The sequence below is a fragment of the Lathyrus oleraceus genome, chromosome 2 (genome assembly GCF_024323335.1).
Source record: "Lathyrus oleraceus cultivar Zhongwan6 chromosome 2, CAAS_Psat_ZW6_1.0, whole genome shotgun sequence".
NCBI classification, from domain to species: Eukaryota; Viridiplantae; Streptophyta; class Magnoliopsida; order Fabales; family Fabaceae; genus Lathyrus; species Lathyrus oleraceus.
In genome coordinates this window covers 19,657,895-19,680,205 of record NC_066580.1, presented here as the reverse complement: position 1 = coordinate 19,680,205, position 22,311 = coordinate 19,657,895, and the positions used below count along the sequence as shown (strand labels likewise).

The 22,311-nt window shown below is 40.5% G+C and overlaps 1 non-coding gene across 1 annotated transcript; it reads right to left on the bottom strand.

The window, feature by feature from the left end:
• Positions 1-8,666: 8,666 nt before the first annotated feature.
• LOC127123958 (small nucleolar RNA R71) lies at positions 8,667-8,773 on the bottom strand. Its single transcript, XR_007803611.1, has one exon. It is a non-coding gene; the product is annotated as a small nucleolar RNA R71 (small nucleolar RNA).
• Positions 8,774-22,311: the final 13,538 nt, after the last annotated feature.

Genomic DNA, 22,311 nt, shown 5'->3' with positions numbered 1-22,311 from the left:
AATTATCATTGGAGTGAAAAGTTTCCATCTCATGGATTATAACTTCTTACCATCTAGAGTCAGATATAACTTCACCTATACTTATGGGAATAAACATAGAACCAAAGGAAACCGTAGAATTATAGTAGGATATAGATGATCAATTTGTATCTTCGGAATTTTTGATTGATAATTTGATTTGACTGAGATTCAGTAAACATATGATTCTTGGCTTGATTGATCTCTTCTTGATTTGCTGAAGATTCGAGGAAAAAAGATTTAATCGATTATGCCCATATGATTAATCGATTAGGTTCCGTGAAATTATAATTTTATAAATGCCACTCATTAAAATATGGTTAATCGATTATAACCAACTTTTTCAACTTCCTTGATATGTTTGGGCCTTGGATGACTTTGGGCTTACCTTCTTTTTACACCCCATTACTTCTGGCTTAACACCCCTTTCTTAAATTCATATTTTCTCAAACCAAAAAAGGTTATAAGAAATAAACCAAATGGACAAGGCAATTAACTAACCAATTGTTTGAGGATTAATCAGAGATTTCCTATTTTTATTCTCAATCAAGTTCTTTACCTTAAATTCTCAAATAACCTTGAGGTCTCCCTAATTTCAGAGAACAACATCACGCTGTCGATTTCCTATCTCTCTGAGTCACTTGAAACGAGAGTTGGTTCACACATTTCTAAAGGTGATAACTTTGACAAAGACCTTCCACAACAAACTTTTCAAAGAATTCCACGATCATCAAGATCATCAAAATCATCTTCGTGTGGAAACTTCAAACTCATACTTTGCACAAATTTTCTTAACTTATAATTAAGCCTTGTAAGTTGCAAATTAATCCTGCAAAACAAATTATGTTTTCACCTTTGGTACCCAAATATTTTTGGTTTTAAGTGGTATTGAGGAATTTCCCTTTGACCATATTAAATCATGAAATTTTGAAGAATATAAAGCTTATAAATGACTAGGCTTATTACAATACTTGCATTTTTAACACACATGAATTAAATTTATTTCTATCACGGAAAATAGTATTTAAAGATTTGTTTGGTTAATAACCTAATCCATTATTATTATAAGAAGCCCTTTGGTTCAACATAATTAAGTCTAGGGTTGCTTTACGTGTTTAGGGTATTTGTACAACATGTAGGGCTAGCTCACACAGAGTGGTGGAAAGATATGTTTGTATGCTTCGATATGAAATTTCCTCCCTCCCTTAGCCTATTTATAAATGAATCTCTAGGCCTAGGTAAAGAAGTAGCGACCTACTTCCTTGCTAGATACGTGGGGAGGAATAATTTTGTTTGTCCTTAGACCATGGAAGAGGTGGTTAGTTCTTCCTCTCTGATCCTGTTATAGTGGGACGTGTCACCTCCCAAGTTTTCTAGGAAGTGAGTAATGGATATACACTCATGTGTGAAAAGCCCAATAGGGAGACTCGCTTCAGATATCCTCACGACTCTGAGACGCATATCAGGTGACCTCTGACTGCGTGGGAGGAAACTCGCCCTATCCATTTCGTTTGGCCCCTGATGCTCTTTAATTGACTACCCTGTATAATGGCCAAATGAAAATATAATTTTACACAGTCCCTGAAGTACGAGGGCTCGAAGAGGACGAAGTGATTTAATTTGAGAGCTTCACATTCATATACTCTGATTGATCCTCGAAGAGACCGAAATCGGGTGAGTCCCTCAATAAGAGCTTGGGGAAACTTCCTTCGTCAGACGAGGTTCGAATAATAAAATCCCTCAATTGAGACCTTATGTCCCTTAGGCTAGACTTTAAGTCGAGTCGAGTCCTTCAGACAAGACTATGATTCGAGTCCCTCAGACAAGACTTTAAGTTGAGTCCCTCATGAGAGACTTTAAGTCGAATCCCTTAGGCGAGACTTTGAGTCAAGTCCCTCAAGAAAGACATTAAGTTGAGTCGCTCAGGCAAGACTTTAAGTCGAGCCCCTTTGGTGAGACTTTGTAAAGGGATGAACAAAAATGTTTTTAAGCTAATTTGTAAAGGCTGAGCAATCCAACTTTATTAATCCATAGATTTGTCAGAGATATTGAAGAATGCAACTTGAAGCCTCTCCATAGTAGTCCTCACTTTAATGACACTATCTACGTAGGATGAAAGCAACCACATGAACGTTTCTATTAAGCTCAATAGCGACGTAACTTGTAAGGAAATAGGAGAAATTGTTGGTTTGGAAGTCTTTTTCACGATTCAGACAGTAGATGGATTGAAGACTACTATAAGAAAATTGGAGCTTGCAATGTCTTACATGTGGAGATGCGAGATTTGTATTTGGGACTAGATATGACTTGTAGAGAATATTATTTTCATCTTATTGTAGAAAGTGCACTTCTTTAAAATATATTACTACCTCGAATATTCAATCAACTAAAGTAATATGTGACATTTAGACGCCTACATTTTTTTTTATTAAAATACATTCCACTACGGTACTTAATAACAACCGTGGTGAAAAGTAGGAGGACACCACTTTTAATCACGGTTGAAATTTCAACCGTGGTGAAATGTGATGTATGGTCATGGGTTCAAATCCCAGCACCAGAATTTTTAACTTTTACTTATTTTAATATCACTTTTCACCACCGTTGAAGTTCTAACCATGGTGAAAAATGACGTTTGGTCATGGGTTTGAAACCTAACACCAATATTTTTTATTTTTTACATATTTTTAAGTCACTTCTTACTACGGTTGAAATTCCAATTTCTTTAAACTCAATAATACTTCCTCCGTCCCACAATGAGTGAACCATTTGAAATAAAAGAGTGTCAAAAAACGAATGATCAATTTCAATTTTCAATGCATCTTTTCTAATTTTATCATTTAATTAATATTATTTTCATCATTTTCAATACATGATAATGGTACTTTAGTAAAAATATAATTATCTCTTTTTTATTTATTCTTTTTTTTAATATGTGTGAAATGGTCAATTAAATTACTCATTATGGAAAAGAGGGAGAAAATTATATAGGACCGTATAAAGCTTTAAATGTCAATTTCTTAATTAATGATGCTCAATGTACTATTACTGTGGTTCATGTACATACACATTACTGCTGTGACTGCATCAAACAGTGACCGTGGATCCTAGTTCGAGAAAACTGCATGCCATGGCTTATTGGTTCTATTAGTCGGTCACACTATATACTCTTGAGAGAGTTTATCTTATTGTTGGTGACTCAATGAGGCCATTGCTGCCAACAACAACAAATGGCAACTTCATTCATTAGAACCTGTCACGTGCACACTTTTACCATTTCACCATGCAATGTACTGTACTTTGGTAAACGGCATATTTATTCTGTTTCCATTATTGTACATTGAAATTTATTTGACTGCACTGCAGTATCTGTATATCGGAAATATTGTTTTTTCAAAATTATTTTACGATAATTAAAACAATTCTTTTAGGGCTGAAATTAAATTATAAATAAATTTGACACATATATTTCAATAGCACGCGTTCAACTCTTTAGTACGACAAAAAAAAAAAATCACTCTCCACTCCTCTTTAATTATACACTAATTAGTTTCATAATCAATCCAATGAGTTTAAGATGTTATTCGGTGCCTGTATGACATCTGAGGAATGGAAGTAAAAACACATCAACTCATTGAAACAGTGTTTTCTGCTTTGTTTGGTACATGTGATGAGTCACATTTTGCAGAGAAATACTAAGTGAATCATACTACTCTCAATCTTATCATATCGAATTTTGTGTCCATGGCTTTCTCAAAGATATTGATAAATGTGAATATGTGATCAGAGTCTTGCATTGCTATTGAAACTAATTTATTAATCTTAGTCATATGTCTTTAAATATAAATATGTTTATATAAAAAATAGTTAATGTGTACTTAAGTTTATGTATAAATATATTTAAAATATTAGTTGATATTGTTGATAAGATCGGTGAATACTTGAGAAATTGAATGTCGAGAAGGAGAGAGTGAGAGAGAATTGTAATTAAAGAGTAATTAAGAGTGAGAATTTGAATTTTCATTAACAATAAATGATGATGTTCTTTGACATTTACATACAAAATAATTGGATTGAGATACAAGTAACATAAGCTAAAAACATAAAATAACTACATGTAATCGGTTACATAAAACTTGTAACCGATTACCGCTGAAATAAAAACAATTTCATAATAGTGGTAATTGATATTGGGAATGCGTAACATGTTACAGCTTCAGAATTTTCTTTTTTTCCAACTTTTTAGTTACTTTTTCACACAGTTGTAACCAGTTACACCTCGTTGTAATCAGTTACAACACTTGAATTAACAATTTTCACTTAACATACCACCTTAATTCAAGTGTTCCAAGTCTTTCATATAATGTACATCTTCAACCTCTTTAACTCTTCGATTGTGACTCCCCTGGTCAACAAATCAACCGCTTGGTCTTCATTTTGACAATATCTCAATCTCAACTTGCCTTCACAAACAAGTTCACTCAAGTAGTGAAACCTCATCTCAATGTGTTTGCTCCTCCCATGTGAAATTGGGTTCTTAGCAATATTAATCGCGAAAACATTATCAACCAGGAGTGTAACAGCATCACCCTCGTTGTTGTCCAGCTCCTTTTATAGATTCATTAGCAACACGGCTTGGCACGCACATAACAAGACGACAATGTACTTAACCTCACAAGACGAGAGTGCAACTACCAGTTCTTTCTTCGAACATCATGATATTGGTGTTCCGCCAAACATAAATATGTATCCAGCTCTAGACTTCCTATCATTTGTATCTTCACACCAATTGAAATCGGTAAATTCGAGTAAATTACATTTTTTGCTTTTGTCCGCTGCGGGAAAAAGAATTATGCAGTCAATTAATTCTTTGACGTATCTTAGGATCCTCTTGAATATTCCCATGTCTCTTCATGAATCTACTCACAATACTGATACTAAACACTAAGTTTGGTCGCGTATTGTACAAATAACGCAAGGATCCAATCAGACTCCTATGCTGAGTTGGAGCAACATATTCCTCATCCTCATTCTTCGATAATTATAGCCTCGGTTCACAAGGATTAATAGAAACATTACAATGTTCCATTTCAAACTCCTTCAATATCTCAAACGCATACCTTCTTTGGTGCATGAGCATACCCTTTTGAATTTGTGGAGCTCAATGCCAAGGAAGTATATCAAGAGGCCAAGATCGGTCATCTCAAAATCTTTTATAAGTTCACTTTTGAACTTTGAAATGCATTTTACGTCATTTCCCTTTATCAAGAAGTCGTTTACGTATAGACAAAGGATAATCACTCATTCACTTGTATTCATCTTCACATACACGCCATGTCTAGATACACATTCCTTGAAGCCAACCTCCTTTAGGAAACCATATACCCTCGTGTTCCAAGGTCTTGGAGATTATTTCAAACTGTACAACGCTTTCTTCAACTTGTAGAACTTTAACTCTTAGTTTCTCACAGCAAAACCAAGGGGTTGTTCTTCATACACTTCTTTTTCAAGCGGTCCATTCAAAAATGCATATTTGATGTCCATTTGATAGATGGACCAATTGTTGTTATTTTCAATACCAACCACTAGCCTAATGGTATCAATCCTAGCAACTGGTGTGAGTACCTCTTCAAAGTCTATGCTTTCTCTTTGCAAGAATCCTTTTGAAACTAATCGAGCCTTATGCTTGATTATTTTACCCTTGGGATTTACCTTAACTTTGAACACACATCTCACATCAATTGGGTTCTTCCTGTCCGATAGATCAACCAACTCCTAAGTATTATTCTTCTCAATAGATTCCAACTCCTCCTTCATAACACAAATATATTTTGGATCACTTAAAGTCTCTTCCGTTTTAACGGGTTCAGATTCGGCCATAAGTGCAAAATGGATGAAATCACCATCATCATTGACTTTGTTGTCTCGGAACAACTCACAATCTTGGAGTCTTTAAAGCAAACCTATTTTCCTTGTTTATCTTCTCAAATTCTCTTCAATTTGGGCTTCAACGACATGAGTTTCTGCATTCACAAATTCTATATAAACTGATTTTTCAATGTTATAACCAGTTACAACTTTTACGTAACCGGTTACAGGCTACTGCAGCTGCTTGATCTCGTAAAAAATGACGTCTTAGTCGATCACAATCCTCATGTTTGCTACATCATACAACTCATAACCACTGATAGAGTGATACCATACAAGTATCATCAACTCTCCCTTATCACCTAACTTCTTTTAAAGTTTCCCCAGAACACGTCGATATGCTATGGAACCAAAAACTCTCAAATGGTTCAAATTTGGTTTGAATACCGACCATGCTTCCTCCGGTGTTACCTTCTCAAGCTTCTTTGTTGGACACCAATTCAACAAATAGGCAGTTATGGCTACCGCTTCTTCCCATAACTCTTTCGGCAAGTTCTTCCTCTTTGACGTGTTCTTACCATGTTCATGATCAATCGATTCTTTCTTTCAGCAACACCATTTTGTTGTGGTGTGTAAGGTGGTACAATATTAACCATGAAACATATCACGTTTCTGACTCGATACACCTAACATTTTAGTTAGTTTTATGTCCATTTCATGTTTTTATGTAGTGTTATGCTGGTAGTTGGTCTTTGTTGCATATATTTTTCAAGTAGGAGTTGGTACAAGAGAAAACAGAGCAAAAATGACCAAAAACATAGAAGAAATGTAGAAAATGCACTGGTGGTGACCTCCATAGCATGCGCCATGACGTGACACCCATGGGGCGCCACCCATCTTAAAGAAAAAAGAAGAAAATAGAAGTCTAAAGTGTGTGGCGTTCGTCATGATCCCCAGTCAGCCCACGTACACCAAATTAATACTCATGGTGTTCTCCATAACGCCATGGCGTCCGCCGTAGGCTTTAGAAGCTGAAAAATAGCAGCTGTGTGGAATGAGTTTCTCTCACTTCCCATACTTTTCTCCCACTTCCTTAGCATGAATTCTGGATGTTTTCTACTATTTTGATCACTATATATAGGTTTAATTTTTAAGTTTTAGGGATCTAAGTTTTCTAGTATGTAGTAGGCAGATATATCACTTATTGTAAAAGTGTTTAATTGCTCACATTGAATAATAAGCACATTATAGTTTTAAGCTTCTGCAAGTTTCATGTTTGTACTTAGCTCAACAGTTTCATTTGGAAGCTCTTCCGTTAAAGTTTTCCGCTTTATTTTCCCGCATCGTATTATTTTTCGTAAATGTTTATATTTTTTAATTTTCTGCACTTGTTTATGTTAAGTTCTTAATATTGCAATTGTTGTTTTTAACTGATTTGGCCATTCCTATTGTTACTGCTTTTAGTTCCTATGTGCTACATGTCATTGCCATCTACTACCATATACATATATAATTGCATATATATATATATATATATATATATATATATATATATATATATATATATATATATATATATATATATATATATATATATATATATATATATATATATTATTATATATTATTATCATATTCATGTTTCTATTTGCATGCATAATAATAATAATATGAGTTTTGTTTCAAATATGTTCGGTTAAAATTTCTAAAGTCCGGATGTGAGGACTGTTGTTCTGTCGGGACTCAATAAATCAAATTGGCGTATAATTTCAATATTAATTTATTTTTCCCGTTTGATTTTCCAGTTATTTAAGTCAAAAGGTTTTGCATGGAAGCGAAAATACCTAGGTACTGGCCAACAACGCGACAACGTGAGACCAGTCACCTGATCGTAAAAAATAAATTCAATTTCTCAAAACAATGGCAACACTTTAGTCATTAATTAAGATTTATTAGTTTTCAAAAATTGTTTCAAAATTGTAATATGTGTGGAGCGACAACATGACTTTTACGGTTTCGAAGCATAACACGGGCTGCGCAAAAGTGAGCAGTGTTTTTAAGTTAATAATTTCTACGACAAGTTTTTGGCGCCGTTGTCGGGGAGTGTCAAGAAGTATTTTGAACTACTATATTGATTATTTTTGTTTGAAAATAGCATTTGAGCTTTTTACTGTTTCCTGTACTCTAGTGTCACGATAGGTGTAGAACGTCTGCATGCGCAGGTTGTTATCCCCAGAATACAAAGAAGATCATGAACCTGAAAGAACATTCTGAATACGAATTCGATTGATATGTGCTACGTAACATCCAGAAGAAGGAAATCTTATTCCTGAAGCTCAAGAATTCCAAGAGTGGGTACCTGAAGAAGTAGTCATGGTTGAACTAATATCATTGGCACAATTAATGATAAGGCACTTAACATTAGAGACTATGTAGTCTTTGATCCTAGCGCCATGAATACTGGAATCGTTAGGCCTGAGATAACTTCTTTTCAACTCGAGTTCAAGCCTATGATGTTTCATATACTGCAAGCTATTGGGTAGTATTTTGGATCTGCTAATGAAGATCCCCATCTTCACTTTAGACAATTTCCGGAGGTGGCAAGCAATTTCAAAATTCCAGGCATAAGGGATGATGCATTCAAGTTGAGGCTCTTACCATATTCTCTAAGGGATAGTGCCAAGAGTTGGTTAAATTCCTCAGATCCCAATTCAATTGATACTTGGAACACTTTGGCTGAAAAAAATGTGTTCAAGTATTTTACTCATGTCAAGAATGCAAGAATGAGAAATGAAATCACTTCATTCAGACAAGGAGAGGATGAGTCCCTGTTTGATGCATGATAAAGATTCAATTAGTTTCTTAGGCAATGTCCTCACCATGGGATACCTATTTGTATACAACTTAAAACGTTTTACAATGGGTTGGTGCCATCTTCAAGAAACATGTTAGATACCTCCATTGGTGGAGCTTTGTTGTCTAAATCATATGAAGAATGATAAAAGTTGATAGAGAGCACCACTACCAACACTTACCAATGTCCTATTACAAGGGCTGGAGGAAGTAAAACATTAAAGAAAGCTATTGGTGTCCATGAAGCTTCTAAATCCAACGCTCTTGCAGTTCAAATAGCCTAAATTCATTAGATGATGAAAAATATGATAATTTCCCCTGAAGTCGCAAAACCTGAACCAGTCAAGGTAGTTACTGACACGACAACAGTTGCCTATGTATACTATGGAGGAGCACACTTATTTGAAGAATGTTCATCAAACCTTGTGTCTGTTAACTATGTTGGCAATAACAAGTATAACAACCCCTACAATAACACATACAATCCAGGTTGGCGCAATCATCCTAATTTTTCATGAAGCAGCACTCAAAATCAACTCAACAAACCCCAAGCAACACAACACACTCAATCACCACAAGTCCCTCCTGGTTATTTTGCATCATATTATCCTTCAAATCAAGGAAATAACTAGTCGAAGAATGTTCTAAAATCTTTTATTCAAGAGGCAAAAACTCAGTTTCAAACACAAGGAGTAAGTATTAAAAACCTTGAGAACAAATAGGGAAAATTAACTCTTCCCAACTCTACTTAAGCCTCTGCCACTACCTCAGGAGCCAAGAGTATTGAAACTTGCAAAGTTATCAAACTAAGGAGTGGTAAAGAATGTGAAGGATCAACAAGTCAACAGTCAAGTGGAGAACTAACACCACAAGACATCAGTGCAGAAAAAAAATCCACTGAGGTACCCACCTCAGAGAAACAAAGAGGAAACAGTGACAAGAGAAGCAATGAGGACATGATTTCTGGTTCAGAAAAGCAGAAAAGAGTCATTCCTGAAGTTGACAAGACACCAAAGATTTCTTAAGAAATACCACCACCACCTTTTCCTCAAAGGATTAGGAAAGCAAAGTGTAAGACCCCAATTTTGACCCTAAGATCCCTCATGCAACTTCATCATAAGCATTAGCATTGGGATCATACCTTGGCATTCTCCTTACCTCTCCTTCATTGGGTTTGTCTTGGGAGAGGTTACTAAGCACTATCTGATTGTATCATACTTGTATATTATCATTTTACTAACCAAAATACAAAAATATGTCTTTGCATTTGCCTAACTCTTTTGTAGGTAGGGCATGATCCATTGATCTATCAAGTTCATATCTAGGGTTTAAGACCCTCATGACAAAGAGCACAACCATGAATTGACCCAAGAATGTTTATGAGCATCATATATGAGTTCCATTGATTCTTACTTATTATATTGATCAAGTTTTCTTCAAAAGTTTGGAGGTGATTTGCCTTGGAAACCCTAGTTTGACTGGGTATCTTGAGTAACTTTTCCAACAAGCTATCTCACCAATTGATCAAATTTCTCAAGGGACACTTCAAAATTCATCATCTTATGCATAAATGATCTACCATAAGCCAATAAAGTCCAAAGAATTGATAGTTAACAAGTTGGTTGATGGTGGTTGGCCAGATGAATTCATCTGATCAAAATTGGGTCTCCCTAGACCCTATCTCCTACAATTTTCACCATATTGTAACACCCTAAAATTTGCCCTCCTCATTCATGCATTCACTTTTTAGGCCATTTAGCATTTCATATTGCATCTCAGCATGTCAATCAGAAACAGGTTCAAATGGGGGCTATTCACCGTACAAATTGCCAAGCTTGAAGAAGCAAGAATCTGCCGCTGAGCTGTCATGCTCGCTAGGCGAGCAGATGCTTCGCCTAGCGAAGAACACTGTCATGCTCGCTAGGCGAGCAGATCCTTCGCTAGGCGAAGGGCGCGCATTTCAGAAAAATATCAGAAAAGTTTTGGGCCTGAGCTGTCCTCATTCAAAGCCCACAAGCTGCGAAATTTGGCCTATAAATACCAGAGTAGTCAATGAAATAAACACTGAACACTGGCTGAACAGAAAAGACCAGAAACTGGAGAAAGAGACCTAGGAACTACCCTGCAGAAACCTTCAGGCAGCTCTGAGAAGTTCACTCCGCCTCACACGAACCCTAGTACTACTTTGCAGATCCGGCCGTACCATTCAATCCTAACCAGTCTCTCTCATCAGGTATGCCTTTGTTCCTATTATCTTACGCCTTGAATTTGAATATTATGTATGTATGAGGTAACATCTGGTTTTGCCCATGGGTTTATATTTATGTATGAATATGTGTAACAACACCGTGAATGTTTTAATCGTTCTCGTTTATGAGTTGGATACCACAGGGTTTCGGATCATAGAGATCGAACTGTTATCAAGGAGGAATCCAAAACCCGCAGGCCTTCGCTAGCCGCTTCGCTAGGCGAGCCTGTAGCGAAGCTTCGCTAGGCGAAGCAGTCGCGAACGTGACAGTATTCGTTTTTTTTGTTCTCTTTATTCTAACCTGTCTTGTGTTTCCATGGCATTGTTTTCTCTTGATTTCATCCTGCTGCTCTAACCCTTTGTCGAGTTTTGTGAGGGCTCATATGGCTTTTGCAGAGACACTCGCGTGGTTTCCCACTTTATTTATGGGATACCCCCTGGAGTGTTATTCTGATTATTCGTGTTGACTGATTTCCTTTGACGGTCCAGCTGGAGAGATTTCAGGGTTTCTTGCTCCTTTAACTGCTTTAGCTTCGGATCTTTATCCGTGTGGTAATTTTTTCCTTTTCTCGTACTTTATTGCTTTCTTAGCTGGAAGACCTCGATAGGAGGCAATGTTTGAGCCCCTTGGTGGCATTTTACTTTGAGATACATGTTTTGTGCTTTGTATTCGTATCCCCACATGTAGCGCGGTTCCTTCGTCAAGGACTGCCCGTTTGCCCTCGCGCATCACAGACCCTAAAACCCATAACACACGTTTACTCCTTCTACTACAGGTGAGTAAGTCTCCAAAGGTCGAGCATCCGGTAGATTGCGTAGTAACGTCGTTCATCCAAAACCCAATCCATAACCCCGTAGTTAGCCGAACTACGGCTTGCTCTGATTCTCATTCCAGATGAGATACGTAGGCATAAGACGCGATGTCTTAGCGAGCACAATTACCCCCAACCCATAGGTCAGCCGAGCTACGAAGACTCTGATTCTCATATTCAGATGAGATACGTATGCAGTGGATGCGACATCCGCGCGAGTCATTTCTCTTAACCTTTTTAGTAAATAAACACATTAGGTAAACTCACACCCTTTAGACAAAAACCACAAAAGTGGATCCCGTAGAGTACTATGGATGCGTAGGGGTGCTAATACCTTCCCTTCGCATAATCGACTCCCGAACCCAAGATTTGGTTGCGAGACCCCGTCTTGTCCTTTCCTTTTTCAGGTTTACTTCGAGCTTTTCCTTTCCCTCCTTTGGGATGAATAACGCACGGTGGCGACTCTTCTGTCTTTTTCTCTCGCCGGTTGTTTTTTTTCGCGCACTGTATTTTTCAGGTTGCGACAGCTGGCGACTCTGCTGGGGATATATAGAAGTCGACCTCTTGCTGGTCCATCTTCCCTAAGCGAGTCCCTCCTAGCTTTTGTAGTTTGTTTGTTTATTGGGTGTTCATGCTTTTGTATAGTTATTTATTTACCTACTTTACCTTATTGCATGGTATACATATCATTGGTGTATCTGTTGGCTGGCTATGGCTGCTTGGTGATCTTTGTGAGATGAGTTCTATACCCGAACTCGAGTGCACTTAAGATAGGAGAATGGCATAGTCCTGTCAACTGGTGTGGAGTTATTCCTTAGCGAGTTGACTTGCAAGCCCATTCACTTGGTGGAGGTCATGTTGAGATCAATAATGTCACATAAGTAAGTTGTGGTTAGACATTACTTGTTCCAATATAGACCTAAGAAGCCAAGGACCTTAGTTTACCAAACCCATCTTGGCCTATTCGTAGGACGTAGTGCGAAAGTCATTCAAGTGTAAGATTTGATACGATTGTTACGCGATACTACACTCATAAGAGTCTCTCTTGAGAATATTGTTGGAATACGAGTAGTCGTTCCTCTGATAATATCCGAAAGATGGGATTATGACTATGGGAACCTTTTGTAGAACATGTTTGGCAGGTTTAAACCTTAGTACACTCCTTTTGGGTGGTTCTGAACCTAAACTCCATGCTCGTGACTTGCGACAAACCCTTGATTCATGGTTGATCCGATCGGGTATCCTTAATATCAATGAAACTCGGGTGTTGATAAGGTGTAAACCATAATCCGCCGAAATGGGTGGTTGATATTAAGGATAACATGATCCATCCCATGACCGTTGTTTGGTGTGCTCTTGATTTCTCTCCAGACTGTGCAACCTGACAGATGTTCAAGCAGATACAGCAATCCTGATTGACATGCCACTGCATTGCATTCACATCATTACATCATTTGCATTCACATCACTTAACACATGTTTATCCTTTTCAAAGGGGTTTAAATCTTCTTCTTGATTCTAGTCGGGGTTTTCTTCTTACACTGTTTATCAAATGTGAGACTGGAATCAAGGGGGTAGAATACTTTTGGAATTGATAAACATGTCATTGCATTTGCATAGACATCCGCATATCTTGCATAACAGGTACCGCTGCAGTGTTCTCATATTGTTTGGTGTCCCACTAGCAGGATAGCTGACTCAGGCATTCACCGATACGGTACCCGGAGGAATCAACAGAGAACAATGGAGAGCCTACAAGCAGAGCTCGCCGAGATGAAGATTCGCATGAATCAATTCATGGATTTGGTTCAAGGGGTGGCTCAAGGACAGCAGGAGCTTAGATTGTTGGTACAGAGGGATCCTCCTGTTACTCAACCGGAGACATTGGCTGATCCTCCAGCTGGAGAGGCTAATGGTCCCAATGGACCGGGGCCTATCCCAATCCTACATGTCACCTCCGATCAACAACCCATTCAGGATGGTCAGGATGATCAGTTCCCCTTGCTTCAGGAAGACTTTGGCATGGACCCCATGTTTAGAAGATTGAAAGAAAGGTTGAAGGCAGTGGAAGGACAGAATCCTCTGGGAGTAGATGTTGCTGACTTGGGCTTGGTCCCAGGTGTGAGAGTGCCACCGAAATTCAAGGTCCCGACATTTGACAAATACAATGGCAGCACTTGCCCCAAGACTCACGTGCAAGCCTATTTCCGTAAAATGGTTGCATACTCTGATGACGAGAAGCTACTTATGTACTTCTTCCAGGATAGCCTAGCTGGGGCATCCTTGGAATGGTATATGAGGCTGGACAGAGCCCACATCCGTTGCTGGAGGGATTTGGCAGAGGCTTTCGTGAAGCAGTATCAGTATAATGCAGACATGGCTCCAGACAGAACTCAACTTCAGAATCTGTCTCTTAAAAGCAATGAGTGCTTCAGGGAATACGCTCAACACTGGAGGGATACAGCTTCCCGTGTTCAACCTCCTATGTTGGAAAAGGAAATGGGCCAACATGTTCATGAATACGCTGCCTGGACCTTATCTGGAGCGTCTGGTGGGGTGCAACGCTTCCAACTTTGCTGATGTGGTCTCTACTGGAGAAAGGGTGGAGAATTACCTAAAGACCTATAAGAGCCAGAGTGGAGGTGGATCCTCATCAGGGGTGAAGAAGCCGTTCATTCAGGGACAGAAGAGGAGAGAAGGGGATGTAAATGCCATATCTTCTTATCAGAACAGGGATAACTGGAGGAATAACTTTCAGAATTATCATCAGCAACCGTATGTTGCGGCTGTGACCATTCCAGCTGCAGCGCCACTACAACAACAACAATCACAACGTCAACCAGCTCAGTATCAACAGCAGCAACAACCGGGTAACAGACCCGCTTATCAACAGAGGCAAAGGATGATGGACCGGCGTTTCGACACCCTTCCAATGTCGTATGCTCAGATGCTTTCTAGTCTTCAACAACTACAACTTATGCAACTGCGCACTCTGGCTCCTCCTGTTGGTAGACTTCCGGTGGGTTACGACGCCAACGCTAGGTGTAGCTTCCACTCTGGGGCACCTGGCCATAATATTGAGAACTGCAAAGCTTTTAAGCACGTAGTTCAGGACCTCATAGATTCAAAGGCCATCGACCTTGCACCAGCTCCGAATGTCGTCAACAATCCCATGCCCCAGCATGGTGGTGCGATCGTTAATTTGATAGAGGGAGAAGCCAAGTCCATTAAGGACGTGGTGAAGTTGAAGACTCCATTGTTGGATATCAAAGGATGCTTGCTGAAGGCCGACGTTTTCCCCGGTTGTGGGAAGGGTTGTTTGGATTGTGCCACTCAGAGAGGAGGTTGTTTGAAGCTACAGCAGGGTATCCAGGCCTTGCTCGACAAAGGTATCCTCCAGGTTGAGGATTTGTCTGTCCAAGAGTTTGTGGAAGGGGTTGAGAAAGAAGGGTTTGAAGATGCTACTGATGAATTCGCAGATGTTGTTCCTACCGTTTCTGTAATCCATAATGATGTAATTGAACTTAATTCCGATGTCTCGGATGCTTGCATTTCAATGAATGAGATTTCTGAGTACGACTGTGATATTGCTTCTATCACTATTTTCTACCCAACTAATCAGATCAGTGTGCCAGAAGCGCAACCCGTGCCACCAGTGCGACGATCTACTATGACCATCACAACCCCTGGTCCTTTACCTTTCACCAGTGAAAGGGCATTCCGTGGCATTATGGGGGGAGCGTGTATACACACGATCATAGGGTGGAACGACCACTGAAAGTAGAAGAGGGTCAGAAGCCTGAACTTGAAGTCGAAGGTCCTACAGTGGATAATGTTGGTGGAATCGGGCGACTCACCAGGAGTGGTAGATTGTTCTCACCACCAGTTACCCAAGCTGATAATGCTGATGCCGTGGCGAAAGCCAAGGGCAAACAAGCCGTGAATGAGGGTACCTCTGCATCCCAGGGAGGTTCTGAGCCCACTTTTGCAAAGGATGTGGACGAGCTTCTGAGAATCATAAAGAAGAGCGATTACAAGGTAGTCGATCAGTTGATTCAGACTCCGTCCAAGATATCCATTCTCTCACTCCTATTGTGCTCGGAGGCACACAGGGAGGCACTTCTGAAGGTTCTTAATGCTGCTTATGTACCTCAAGAGATCTCGGTAAACCAACTAGAAGGGATCGTTGCCAATGTGCATACAAGCAACGGGTTAGGTTTTACTGATTCTGACTTAACGCCAGCCGGACGCAATCATAACAAGGCTCTGCACATCTCGATGGAATGCAGAGACACCGTGCTATCGCATGTTCTGGTGGATACAGGCTCCTCTCTCAATGTGCTACCCAAGAGAGCCCTGTCGAAGTTAGAAGTAGAGGGTTTGGTCTTGAAACCTTCAGATCTTATTGTGAGAGCCTTCGATGGTTCTATGAGATCGGTGTTTGGAGAGGTAGAATTGCCAATTCTGATTGGATCACAAACCTTCAACACTGTCTTCTACGTGATGGATATCAGTCCTTCCTACAGTTGCCTGCTGGGTCGTCCTTGAATCCATAATGCTGGGGCAGTCTCTTCAACTCTACATCAGAAGATTAAGTTTCCGGTCAACGGACGAATTATCACCGTCTGTGGTGAGGAGGACATCCTGGTCAGTAACCTGTCTACATTTAAGTATGTAGAAGTAGAAGGTGAAATTCATGAGACTCTGTGTCAGGCTTTTGAATCAGTTCAAATCAAGGATGCAGCTCCGGTGGAAGAGGTTAAAGCGGGTGCCTCTATCTCATCCTTTAAGCAGGCACGGGCCGTGGTGGATTCAGGTGTTGCTCCCGGTTGGGGGCGTCTGTTGGAATTACTAGTGAAAAAAGATAAGTTCGGGATTGGGTATCAGCCAGCTTTGACGTCTACAACACTTCAGGGGCCGATCACTTTCTCCAGTGCTGGCATCGTTCAGTATGGTCAAGTCTCTGCAGTCAACGAAGAAGATGGGGATAGTGATTGTGACATCGACGACTGGGTGCGTCCGAGGATCCCGGGTGAAGTCATCAACAATTGGTCTTCTGAGGAGATTATCCAAGTCCCTTTTCTGAAGGAGTAATTTTCTTTGTTTATTCATGCATGTCCAAGTCTTACGTTCCGCCCAGGGCGTAATGACTCATTGTAGGGCCCGTCTATGTGACACTTGCATTTTTATCATAAATAAAGGACGTTTTTTTGCATTCAAATATTTCGTTCACTGTCTTTCTATTTTTGCAGTTTTTCAAAATAAAAAAAATGGCAATGTTTTGTTTAGTTTTCACTTCTTGTTCACACTCATAAGCACATACCATCACTCATGTAGATGCACGTCACTGAATCCTATTGATAACGGTTCTGCTATGGCTCGCTTCGACTTTGAAAATCCAATCTTTCAAGCTGAAGAAGAGGGTGATGAAGACTGTGAACTCCCTGAAGAGCTTACCAGGTTATTAAAACAAGAGGAAAGGGTTATTCAACCGCATCGAGAGTCTGTTGAAGTAATTAATCTCGGCACCGAGGACGCCAAGAGAGAAATCAAGATAGGGGCTGTTTTGAGAGATGATGTGAAGAAAGGGTTGATTGAATTGCTGCAAGAATATGTTGACATCTTCGCCTGGTCTTATCAGGACATGCCTGGGCTGGACACAGACATCGTGGTACACCGCTTGCCTCTCAAAGAAGGTTGTCCTCCGGTCAAGCAGAAGCTCAGAAGAACAAGACCAAAGATGGCTGTCAAGATAAAGGAAGAAGTGCAAAAGCAGTTGGATGCAGGGTTTCTAGCAGTCACCAATTATCCGCCATGGGTTGCAAACATCGTCCCAGTACCTAAGAAGGATGGAAAGGTACGGATGTGTGTCGACTACCGGGATCTGAACAGAGCTAGCCCTAAAGATGATTTCCCATTACCTCACATCGAAGTTTTGGTGGATAATACAGCTCAGTTCTCGGTATTCTCCTTCATGGATGGCTTTTCTGGCTATAACCAAATCAAGATGGCACCAGAAGACATGGAAAAAACGACTTTCATAACCCCATGGGGCACCTTCTGCTACAAGGTGATGCCGTTTGGTCTGAAAAATGCCGGAGCAACATATCAACGAGCTATGGTAACTCTGTTCCATGATATGATTCATCATGAAATCGAGGTTTATGTGGATGATATGATTGCCAAATCTCAGACAGAAGAAGAACATTTGGTGAATTTTCGGAAACTGTTTGAACGGCTAAGGAAATTCAAACTGAGACTTAACCCGAACAAGTGCACTTTCGGGGTGAGATCTGGAAAACTGTTGGGTTTTATTGTTAGTGAAAAAGGGATTGAGGTGGATCCTGACAAAGTGAAAGCAATACAGGAAATGCCTGAGCCAAGAACCGAGAAGCAAGTCCGTAGTTTCTTAGGGAGGTTGAACTACATTGCAAGGTTCATCTCTCACCTAACAACCACGTGTGAGCCAATTTTCAAATTGCTGAGGAAAGATCAGACTATCAGGTGGAATGAAGATTGTCAAAGGGCTTTTGAGAAGATAAAAGAGTATTTGCAGAAACCTCCAATCCTTATACCTCCAGTTCCTGGGAGACCTCTGATAATGTACCTATCAGTGACTGAGAACTCGATGGGGTGTGTACTGGGACAGCATGACGAGTCTGGTCGAAAAGACCATGCCATATACTACCTTAGCAAAAAGTTTACCGACTGCGAAATCAAATATTCGCAGCTTGAGAAAACTTGCTGTGCTTTGGCCTGGGCTGCTCGCCGACTGAGGCAGTATATGTTGAACCATACTACCTTGTTGATTTCTAAGATGGATCCAGTGAAATACATATTCGAGAAGCCAGCTCTCACCGGAAGGGTCGCTCGTTGGCAAATGATTTTAACAGAGTATGATATTCAGTACACGTCACAGAAGGCCATCAAAGGTAGTATTCTGTCAGACTACCTTGCCGAGCAGCCGATTGATGATTATGAGCCGATGAAGTTTGATTTTCCAGATGAAGACATCATGTTCCTCAAGATGAAAGACTGTGAAGAGCCAGTTGTTGAGGAGGGACCTGATCCAAACGAAAAGTGGACTTTGTTGTTTGATGGGGCTGTCAATGCTAGAGGAAGTGGAATTGGTGCCGTCATTACAACTCCGAAAGGTGCCCACATACCTTTCACCGCTCGTTTGACTTTTGAGTGCATAAATAATGAAGCTGAGTACGAGGCCTGTATTTTGGGTATTGAGCAAGCCATTGATTTGAGAATCAAGACTTTGGACATCTTCGGAGATTCGGCTCTGGTGATCAATCAAGTGAATGGTGATTGGAATACTCTCCAGCCTACTCTGATCCCCTACAGAGACTACACGAGAAGACTGTTGACTTTCTTCATAACAGTAAAATTGTATCATATACCTCGTGATGAGAACCAGATGGCAGACGCACTTGCTACTCTATCCTCCATGATCAAGGTAATTCATTGGAACCATGCTCCCAGGATCGATGTGATGCGCCTTGACAGGGCCGCATATGTATTTGCTGCTGAACTGGTAGTCGATGACAAGCCCTGGTATCACGATATCAAGTGCTTTCTAAAGAATCAAGAGTACCCTGCAGGGGCATCCAACAATGACAGAAAGACTGTGAGAAGATTGGCAGGTAGTTTCTTCTTGAACAAAGACGATGTGCTGTATAAGAGGAACTTTGACATGGTTTTGCTCAGATGCATGGACAGACACGAGGCGGACATGTTAATGCAGGAAGTTCATGAAGGTTCCTTCGGTACTCATGCCGGCGGACATGCAATGGCTAAGAAATTGTTGAGAGCGGGTTACTATTGGATGACCATGGAATCTGATTGTTTCAAATATGCTCGGAAGTGTCATAAATGCCAGATTTATGCTGATAAGGTGCATGTACCGCCGAATCCTCTGAATGTGATGTCTTCGCCGTGGCCGTTTGCCATGTGGGGCATTGACATGATTGGAAAGATTGAGCCGACTGCTTCCAATGGGCATCGCTTCATCCTTGTTGCCATCGACTATTTCACCAAGTGGGTCGAGGCAGCGTCGTTCGCAAATGTCACCAGACATGTGGTTGCCCGTTTCATCAAGAAAGAAATCATTTGTCGCTATGGGATTCCCGAAATAATCATTACTGATAATGGTTCTAATCTCAACAACAAAATGATGAAGGAGTTGTGTCAGAACTTCAACATTCAGCATCACAATTCTTCCCCTTACCGCCCTAAGATGAACGGTGTTGTTGAAGCGGCAAATAAGAACATAAAGAAGATTGTGCAGAAGATGGTCGTTACGTACAGAGATTGGCATGAGATGCTACCCTTCGCCTTGCATGAGTACCGTACTTCAGTACGTACATCGACCGGGGCAACCCCTTATTCCCTGGTGTATGGTATGGAAGCAGTCCTACCTGTTGAAGTGGAGATTCCTTCTCTAAGAGTCTTGTTGGATGTCAAGTTAGACGAAGCCGAATGGATTCGGACAAGGTTCAATGAGTTGAGTCTTATCGAAGAGAAGCGAATGGCAGCCATTTGTCATGGGCAGTTGTATCAGAGTCGGATGAAGAGAGCCTTTGATCAGAAAGTGCGTCCTCGTTGTTTCCAAATCGGAGATTTAGTGTTGAAAAGGATCCTTCCTCCTCAGATAGATCACAAGGGCAAGTGGACTCCTAACTATGATGGACCGTATATTGTCACCAAGGTTTTTGATGGTGGGGCCTTAATGCTTGCAACTATGGATGGTGAAAACTTCACTTCCCCTGTGAACTCAGACGCAGTTAAAAAATACTTCGCATAAAATAGACCCGCTGGACAGTAAAAAGAATAGTCCAGGCAAAAAATGGGCATCCCGACGAACCAAGAAAATGAAAAGGTTCGGGCAAAAATTAGGGACAAAAAAAAAAGATTGTACACCCGGTAAGTTGAAAACCTGAAAAGGCAACTTAGGCAACAGTCCAAACACCTTCTCAGAAGGCTGATCATCTGGAGGATCTTGAAGACGGGCAAGTCATAGCATAATTGGAACCCAATAGAAATCCATTTCACATTGCCATTAGATTAATTTCTGTTTTTATCTTTTGTGCGATTACCTCTTTCCAGGGATTGCTTCCTAATGTAAATGCCTATTCAGAGGCCATTCAATCAATAAAATCATGTTATTCAGTATATCTCTGTTTTCATTTTCATTTTACTGTTTTGTTCGCAAAAATGACGTCCGAATTTTTGATAAACATTGCATCATGACACATAAGGGCTTTGCAGGTACATGCTTAATAAACATTTAAAATTGCTGTAAATTTTAAGTGCTTTGGATCGTCTATTCAGAACAGATACCCTCGGGGTATTTCCTTAAAATCCCCTGCAGATGATCGTGAATATCTTCCCCAGCGAAGTCACCAACAGACGAATCTGGTGTCTTATCCCTGCAGAGCTGAGCAGAGTGTTGGATTCTTCTATCCCCAGCAGGTTCTCACCACTGTACTTCCCCAAGCATTTGTTTCAGGACATACACTCCCCAGTAGAGTTGACAGTACCAGACTATATATCCCCAGCGGAGTTGACAGTGTCAGACTGTATCTTCCCAGTAGAAGTGGCTGCTCCTTAGAGTTCGATGCCAGATCGATAATCCCAATGCCAGATCCATGGTTTCTTTCCTTGAAGCAGAACCTCGGTACCGTATCAGTGTTTGCTCCCCCTGCTGAGTCATCTCTCACAAATCGTGGTTGCCAGAATCATTGTAGCTTTCCTCAGCAGCAGGCTTCCAATGCCATTCTTTCCCCGATCAGAGTCTCGGCATGGCTAGTCATCTCCCCACAGAGTTCATTATGGTGTGTATCTCCAGCAGCCTGGCCAGAGCCCAGAGGATGGTAATCATTTCCCTAGCAGATCCCCTTGCCTCGGCTTGGCATTCTACCCAGCATTTCGCATCCCTGCATGTAGAATCATATTACATTGCATTCTTCCAAATCGCGTAGCATTTCCATTTTCATGAAGCATTACGCCATTGAAAATATCAAACATACGCATTGTAAGCATAAACCATTCTCGGTATCCCAGGTGATAAGCTAGAAGTTGTTTCCAATACTCGGACTAAAGATTGTTCATGACTTACCTTTGTTATCCCCAGCAAGTGTCATTGGCCCATGCGCCGCCTCTATTATCATTCCCTATTTCTGCCAATGCTGACAGGCATGAAGAATTTCCGATATTCAGATCGAAGTGGCGTTCAGGCCAGTTTTCCGGTATCCAGACCGAAGTGGCATTCAGGCCAGTGTTCCGATGTTCAGATCGAAGAAGTTTCCGACGTTCAGGTCGATGCAACTTGTGGCATTCAGGCCAATTTTCCGGTATCCAGACCGAAGTGGCGTTCAGGCCAGTTGTCCGATGTTCAGATCGAAGAAGTTTCCGACGATCAGGTCGATGAAACTTGTGGCATTCAGGCCAGTTTTCCCGGTGTCCAGACCGAAGTGGCATTCAGGCCAATGTTCAGGTATTCAG